This window comes from Etheostoma spectabile, chromosome 4 (genome assembly GCF_008692095.1).
Source record: "Etheostoma spectabile isolate EspeVRDwgs_2016 chromosome 4, UIUC_Espe_1.0, whole genome shotgun sequence".
In the NCBI taxonomy this organism is placed as follows: Eukaryota; Metazoa; Chordata; class Actinopteri; order Perciformes; family Percidae; genus Etheostoma; species Etheostoma spectabile.
Genome location: NC_045736.1, coordinates 29,808,623 through 29,817,298, shown reverse-complemented (window position 1 = coordinate 29,817,298; position 8,676 = coordinate 29,808,623). Strand labels below are relative to the sequence as shown.

Here is an 8,676-nt window from a genome sequence, read left to right as displayed (position 1 = left end):
GGGTGTATACTTATGCCCCCTGTATTTTAAGGAAGGAATTTATTTATTTACAACACATTACTCATTCACAAAGAAAATTGGTGTTCTTAAAAGGTTGGGTTTTCCTAATTTCTTTGAATTAAGGCATTAAAATAAATTTACAAAAGATCTTTTTTTTATTCCTCTTTTTAATCAACTGTAGCATGAGTGTGTAAACCCATGCAAGCCACTGTAGATGTATACATTTTTATAACTTTATATAATAAGCCAGCTGGATAGCTAGCCCGGGCTAGCAGAGTTGGCACGAGGTCTGCAGAGTCAGCAGAAGACTGGCAGGTCAAGTTGATTTCCCAATCCTGATGAGTGACTCATAGTCACATGTCATCACCGTCCAACGTCAACCACATAACGCACAACTAATATTTTTTTAAATGTACAAATCAGCATAAATTTCCTGCTATTTTCTTTTTCCGTGCCTCACATGGAACAATAACCAGGACCTAGCCTCATATTTTGGGGTTTTCTTCAGTGTCAGAGTACTCCACAGGTAATTGTACATGGATATGTTGCAAATAGGGACAAATATAGGCTGAAAAAAATCAAAAGTTGTACCTCACAGTATAGCACAGATGACGGGAGATGTTAGGGGGGTTGCAGTTTGACTCAGTTCTGTCTGGGGAGGGCCCAACGTCAGACTTTGAAAACCTTGCCCTGATGCAACAAATAGTTAAACGCTCCCTGCCTGGTGCATGTCCACGCCTCTCTAACTGCTCACTTCCAGGTTCCAACCCCATGTCATCATGGGTATTTTGAGAGAATCTCAGACTTGACAGAGAAAACTTTTCACTGGCAGTTATCCCCATGATCAATGAAGTCACCTTTGGTGTGAAATCTGTTGGAATCCCTTTTTTATATATAATCTAGAGGACAGATTATGCTGTTTTCTGCCAGTTGTTTCTTTACATAAAGGGTAAGCTGACCAACAGAGTAATGTCTGTCTTACTTTTGTCTTTTAACCATGTTGTCTTTGGGTCAAATTGACCCGTTTTCCTATATCAGTGTCCTTTTTAACTACCCAAAATAACATGATTGATTCCACACAACTCTCTTTGCCAAGTACAAATCTCTACTTTCATTCATTTCGGGGCATCTTATTCAATTTTATAGGATTTGAAAAAAAAAAATTGAAGTGGTTTTGAAATAGTATTGAGTAAAAGTTGACATGTTCCAGTCTGTGATTATCCATCAACATCCATTCCTTTAATTTTAATCTAAATAATTCCTAATTTCTGCTTTTCTAACTCAAACATTAGGTATAATTTCCTAAAAATTAGGTTTATTGACCATATATTCAAAAAAAACCTGAAATTTTTAAAATTCAGAAAATTATTCCAAAAATTGACCATTTATGTTTTTTCCATAGTGGTTTTTAATATGAATTGTGACCTCATGACAAAAAACGAATCCCTTTATAATTCCTAATTTCTGCTTTTCTAACTCAAACATTAGGTATAATTTCCTATAAATGAGATTTATCGACCATACATTCCAAATATAACTTTGAAAATGAAGTTAATAAGTCAAACGTCAAAAAAAAAGTGTCAAAAGTGTTGAAAAATGGGACAAAAAATTAAGAAAAAGTTACAAACGTCAATAAAAGCGTCAACAAAAGTGTTGATTTTCAATTTTGACAACACAAGGGTTAATAAACCGCCTCCCTTTCAAAGTCCGGTGTTTGCCCCTGACTCAACAACTTTAAGCTCTCACCAACACTAAGATCAAATATTTTGCAGAAAGTCACATTTGAAGTGTTGATTTTAAATTTTGTGATGATCCTTTACAATAGACGTGCTAGTTTTAGCGTATTAGCATAGTAAAGACTGAGCCTCATCTTGGGCCATGGTATCACTGCAAGACCAACAACTGAGACACAACACAGTATACTGAACAACAATAGCTATTTGAGCTGGGCAACATATCAATATTATATCGATATCGTGATATGAGACTAGATATTAGATTTTGGATATCGTGCTATGACATAAGTGGTGTCTTTTCCTGGTTTTAAAGGCTGCATTACGGTAAAGTGATGTCATTTCCTGAACTTACCAGACAATTATTTGCCTTTACACACTTATATCCACATTACTGATGATTATCTATCAAATGTGCTCATTGATTGGCTCACCAATAGCCAATGCTACAATATCGTTGCTGTGTTGATATCGAGGTATTTGGTCAAAAATATCGCAATATTAGATTTTCTCCATATCGCCCGGCCCTATGTGAACTACACACACGCAGATCTAGTCTGCGACCCAACACCGGATAAGCGGACGAAGACGGATGTATACGCAGATCTCAAATGTCACATGTCACATGTGTCCTACGGTCAGTTGACTTCAAGCAATATGTCTGATGTTAGCTATTGTAGAGGAATAGCTGCCCCCTTTTCCATGTGAAACCAGATGTCACCTATGACAATATACTCCAGTAAAGCTGAGTTGCCTTGGCTTTGAATTTGAAGTTTGGGTGGCATGATTAGTGTGACAACAAAATACTTCCAGTAACTTGCAGACGCTCCGGATTATCTCGTTTTAGATAATGATCTCACATTTCTAAAGGGACGTGTAATACAGTATGTGGCAGGCGTGTCGCCACTATCAAATGGCCGATTGTGTAGCGCCAAGGCCTCGCATGTGCACATATGACTGTGTGAGTGCAAGTTGTCATGGGTGAATGTGTGGTTCCCATTGATAGTGAAGTCTTTGTGGTAGCTTCAGGGCATGCATGCACGGACTGTTAATGTCTGTTGGAAGTGCTGGAATGTGAACAAAAAAATGGGATACAGTGGGTCTAATGGAGATTCTTAAAAAAAATTTTTTTTAAAAAAATGGCACTTCTGACTTCCGGCAAGTGAACCAGAAACAGTGGCTTAGCTCAAAATGCAAATGACTTGGTCAGAGGTCCCTTAGCTCCCCCCTCACCCCTCACCCCTCACCCCTCTCCTCCCTGTCTCCCCTCTCTATTCTCCTCAGAGCATTGAGGCAGCGTGAAATCCATCCTGGGAGGGGCTATTGTAGTCCGGGAAGCAACCGTCAAACTGGGACGGTTAAGGCCTGGCCCGGGCCAGGGACTCTCTTTTTATAGCCTGAAGCTGTGAGAACACAGCCGGCCAGAGGTGTGGGATCAGGGACGAGCCGCCTGTCTCTCGCTCATCCTTCCTGGTGTCTGTCTCAGGACCTGCTGCTATCATAACAAGGCCCCGGCGGCTCTCTGAGGCAGGCTAAGGTTTAATCGTCCATGGTGGTGTGTGTACTCTGCCAAAGGGGCCACACGGGTATCTGCCGTTCCCATCCTCTCTCCTCCTCCTCCTCCTCCACGATCCCCCTCGCCCTCTCAGCTACTCCTGTGGCTGTCGGACTGAGACAGAGAAGCACAGAGAAGCACAAACCAGCACACCCACCCCCCATCTCCACTCCATCAATGGACAAAGCTGCTGTCCCTGCAACATGCTAACCATGCCGAGGGTGAGGAGGGAGAAAGAGGAGAGACAGACCGGAAGGAAGGGAGAAAGGAAAGAGGACAAGTGTTTAGAGGACAACAAATATATACGCCTCTTACCTCCTTGTCTTCAGCAGTATGTCCTCCCAGAAGCTTCAGGCACACCCTGGTGACACTTTAATCCCATGAACTCTGAGTTGTTAGCACGCTGCCGGGTCCAGCCCAGTCATCTTCGTGGTCCCCTGCGAGAGCAAGTGGCTGAAAAACAGATTGGAATTCTCCTCTTCTGTTTACTTTCCCACAACTTCTCCCCTGCACCGTTTGCACTAGCAACTCTAGATGAGATAACCCTCTTTGCTCCCTCCCCTCTTTCCCTCTCTCCCTCCCTCGCTCTCTTTCTCTCTGCCTCTCTCTCTCGCCTCTCTGGTTGTGTTCCTTCCTCTGTCTCCCCTCTCTGTCCCTCTCTTTTTTTTTTTACAAGGGTCCTTCTCCCCACTCAGCCCCTCCAGTGTCCATTCTTTGCTTTTCTCCCCTCCACCCACTCTCCAGACACTGCTGCACAAAGCAGCAGGAGGGCTTTCAGACAACCGACCAATGGCAGAGTGGCAAAGGCAAGCATGCGGCCAATGGAAAGCCTAGGGGGCCGTATGTGTGCCAATCAGGTGATTTCTACAGAAGCAGTGGGTTGGACGAAAGGTATTAGCGGCAATGCTGTCTGAAAACACTTCCTGGCTGTGGTCAGCTGACTGAATTTCTCTTTAATGGCTGAGATTTCGAAAGAAAAAGGTGGTAACTGATTCAGCACAAAGGAGATTTGAAGGGAGCAGCCAAAGGAATTGGAGCAATACATCTTATACATTTGATAAGAATAAAAAAATAAAAAAAGATACTTTGTTACAAAAAAAATAATTCACATAAGACATATTTTGTATCAAAAATAGGAGCACTGACTGTTGTAAGAAGCTTTAATGAAAATGTTCGATGCAAGCATATGAAATAGCATCAGAAAGTTTTAATCAACCTTTATTTATTACGGACTTCTCTCAGATACATTACACACACACACATACACACACACACACACACACACACACACACACACAACTTGAACACTTTGCACAATATGATATGACCAAGGACGTGTAAAAGTAAAGAGTACCATGTTCATTCATTCACCACATACATTAAGCTATATAAAGTGTTATATTAAATATCTAATATATAAAAAATATGAAATAATTCATTCAACAGTACAAACTTCATGCTGTCATCGTGTTGTTGATCATCCTGACTGTGTGTGTTTACTGTGTGTGTCTGAAAACGGTTGGACTAAAACACATGAAATAAGCACCCTGCTATCCAACATGAAAAGAAACATAATTATAGGATTGCATTGTTTTAAATTGCCAGTTTTATTGATGCAAAAATAGCAATTAAAGCACTCTCTTAAAGATGCCGCGGTTGGGAAAAAAAAGTCTATTTACCATCTTTTTTATTTTATTATTTTGGGCCATACATTGGCCAAAGTAATTATTTCATAATGCAATTGTTTCTCATTGGGTCAGTTACACAGCAGCTACCATGCAACTTTAACCCTCATGTTGTCTTTGGGTCAAATTGACCCATTTCCTATAGTAATGTTCTTTTTAATTCCCCAAAATAACATGATTGATTCCACACATCGCTCTTTGCCAAGTACAAATCTCTACTTTCATTAATTTTGGGGTGTCTTCTTCAATTTTATAGCATTTGAAAAAAAAAAGTTGAAGTGCTTTTGATTGATTTATGATAGTATTGAGTAAAAGTTGACACATTCCAGTCTGTGATTATCCATCAAGATCCTTTCCTTTAATTTTAGTCTAAATAATAATAATAACCCTAACAGGTGTAATTTCCTATAAATGAAGTTTATTGACCATAAATTCCAAAGACAACTGTAAAACTAAAGTTAATAAGTTAGTGTTACGTAGTGTTGAAAACGTCAAAAAAGTCAATTGAAAAAAAAGCATTGAACGTGTCAAGAAATGGGATAAAAAAACAGAAGGAAAAAGTTAAAAACATTGCTAAAAAGCATCAACAAAAGTGTTGATTTTCAGGAAGACAACACAAGGGTTAACTTCATTGTGCCCAAGGGGAAATTTCTCTCCCAGTCAGGTGAAAAAACCAAACAAAGACTTAAAGGCCACATGTCAGTAGAAAAGGCAGTTGGTCAAAAAAGTGCCTCGGGGGTGGCCAGATGGCTCAGTTTGTGGAGCGGGCGCCCATATATGGAGGTTTACTCCTTGACGCAGTGGTCCGGGGTTCGACTCCGACCTGCGTCCCTTTGCTGGGTTTCATTCCCCTTCTCTCTCCTCTTTCATATCTTCAGCTGTCCTGTCAAAAATAAAAGGCTGAAAATGCCCCAAAAATATGTAAAAAAAAGAAAAAAAGAAAGTGCCTCGGAAAACATCGAAGCGACGCCGAGTTGAGTGTATGTTCTGCGTGTGTGCGAGATGTAATACGTCTCCGTAGCAGCAGGAGGCGCTAACATGTATTTTCGCCCCAAAAAAGTTAAAACCGACCGGGTCTGGCTTTTCGGGAATTTCAAAACCGACCATAATGGCGGCTTGTTCGGAATACTCACATTTTATGAAAATAGTTCACTGTAACTTGTTGTTTCTGAAAACCTTTTAAGTGAGAAGTAGACCGTGAAGCTGCTGCATCTGTCTTCATCTCAGATCGATAAAGGTCAGTTTAAAAGATTTTCCTCCGATTTTGAGATTCAAGTCACGCGGATACAGCTCGTTATTTCCAGGTTAGCATTCCACCAATCCGATTGGTCAATGAGTCCGACTGCCCACCCACCCATTCAACACGTCAAATCGGCTAAAATGAAGCCTGACGGTTCCTCTGGCTCTCCGGCTGACGACGGCACGGAACACACCGGACGGACTCGAGTCGACGACCTCGCCAGACTGTCCGACGGCCGATAATCGGGTTGGCGTGTCAGCGTCTTAAAGCAACAGTAGACAACTCTTCCCGCTTTGGTCCCCCTGTCCAGTTCATGCAATGACAGATCCGCTTCCCGATCTGGCAAACATGCATGACATAATGCAGAGGTGCCCAAATTCTTTCATATGAAGGGCCAAAAATGTATCTGGATGGAAAGCAACGGGCCAAAAATAAATGTAGATTTTAAGTAATACCGTAATACTTGCCATTCTCCGCAGACAAAACATACGTATGTACTTTAACCCTTGTATGGTATTTGAAACGGGTCAAATTAACCCATTGGTCGAATGGAAGAAAAATGGTACAAGTTACATTTTTTCAACCTGAAACTCAATGGCCTTACCTTGTTTTCTGTGATAAACATGTACTGTATTCCTGACTCAATTCAGAAAATTATTCTAAATATGACTGCTCATTTTTTTTCCACAGTGTATTTTCAACATGATTTACGACCTTATGAAGAGAAAACAAATCGCACTTCCATTTCTAATTGTGTTCTGGTAGAGACTGATTGCATTCCTTAAACATATGTTATTTCAATTGTTTGAAATTGAGATAAATACAATATTTGTTGGTAGATTAAGAAGTCCAATTTTCTTTCAGAACTGTTTTTAAAACCCCAAAATAAGTTGCGAGTCAATATGACCCGAGGGATTAGAGGGATTTATTTTATAGACATGAAATAAATGTACAGTTTGTAGTCATTACTTTTAAAAAAAGAGGAAAGAAGCACGACCATGTCAAATCCATGGCGGGCCAAACTTGGGCACCCTTGATGTAATGTAATGGACTATTCCACTTCCAACCTGTAGGGGGACCAAAGAGGGAAAAATTCTCTAGTGTTGCTTTAACTTACTAAACTGATGCCATATAATACAAAATATGGAAAAACATACACTCAAGTTTATTTTAATAATGTATTTTAGGGACAGCAGAACATAAATCCTGGAGTACAGGCTGTATATTACATAACTGAAACACTGTGGTGGCATCGTCTGGTTTCAGTTTGACAGTTTCTCTAGCTTCCGTTCAGGATGTAAGTATTTCTTTATTCCTCTTTGGTCTTTGAACTCGTCTGCGACTACTCTGTGAATGTCTTCTGTCTGCTATTTTTGTCCCTCCCTAACCACACCAGTGCTTCTGTTTTCTGCCTTTCGCATCAGCAGTACAGATTGCGGCACTGGAAGATGCTGCACAATGAACACAAGACATACATAAGTCTTGTACGGAAGAGGATTAGGGCCACTGGTGAAAAATGTATGTGAGTTCTGACTTCTGAGATTTCTGACTTTAATCTCAGAATTCTGGGGAAAAGTTAACGTACTGGTTTTAATCTCAGAATTCCGAGAATAAAGTCAGAATTCTGGTTTTAATCTCAGAATTCTGAGAAAAAAGTCAGATTTCTGACTTCAATCTCAGAATTGAAAAAAGTGACTTTTTTAATTCTGAGATTAAAGTCAGAATTCCGAGAAAAAAGTCAGAATTCTGACTTTAATCTCAGAATTCTGGGGAAAAGTTAACATACTGGTTTTAATCTCAGAATTCTGACTTTTTTCTCAGAATTCTGACTTTAATCTCAGAATTGAAAAAAGTGACTTTTTTAATTCTGAGATTAAAGTCAGAATTCTGAGAAAAAAGTCAGAATTCTGAGAAATTCTTTTCCGTGTGTATGAGGTCAAGTAAAGATTTCCCTTATTAAATCCAAAGTCCTCCTCAACTCAATGACTCATTCATTCATTCATTCATTCAGACTAAACCACAAGGAAACGATCACGCAACGTCACTGTTGTCCAGAAGATTTATTAAAACACATTGAACAAATACACAGAATACAAATAAAAAGATGACAATTCACTTTTTTTTTCCCCATTCAATTTGCTATACAGCACAAATATCAGAACCGTAACACTGCTCGGAGCTCGCCTCGTCTGTAAATGCTAGACACACCACCGCCTCCCCGAAGTGAACCGCCACGACGCTTCACATGCTGTGCATTCACTGCAACAAAGGTGCCTTTTATCAGGGTCTTTTGGTAGCTTTTGAAGCCATATTAATAAGCATGTACATACATTGTTAACATATTTATAGTATTAGACTGAAGCCTTTTTTTTCTAACAGATATTACATTCATGACTGACTTCAGTTTGATTGCATTTCATTGGAGTAGTGTTTTTCACGTTGTCGCGCCGCCATCACTCCATG

At 40.0% G+C, this 8,676-nt stretch overlaps 1 protein-coding gene across 4 annotated transcripts in view; it reads right to left on the bottom strand.

Moving 5' to 3' along the window:
• The window catches only part of arhgef10la (Rho guanine nucleotide exchange factor (GEF) 10-like a), a 190,549-nt gene extending 186,530 nt beyond the window's left edge, over positions 1-4,019 (bottom strand). For 2 of the 4 annotated variants that reach the window (XM_032513643.1, XM_032513642.1), the window contains exon 1: positions 3,604-4,019. The gene's annotated coding sequence lies outside the window, so the exon portion shown is untranslated. The remainder of the gene's footprint in view (positions 1-3,603) is intronic. The other 2 variants (XM_032513644.1, XM_032513645.1) reach the window with 1 other exon arrangement.
• Between the last annotated feature and the right edge of the window lie 4,657 nt (positions 4,020-8,676).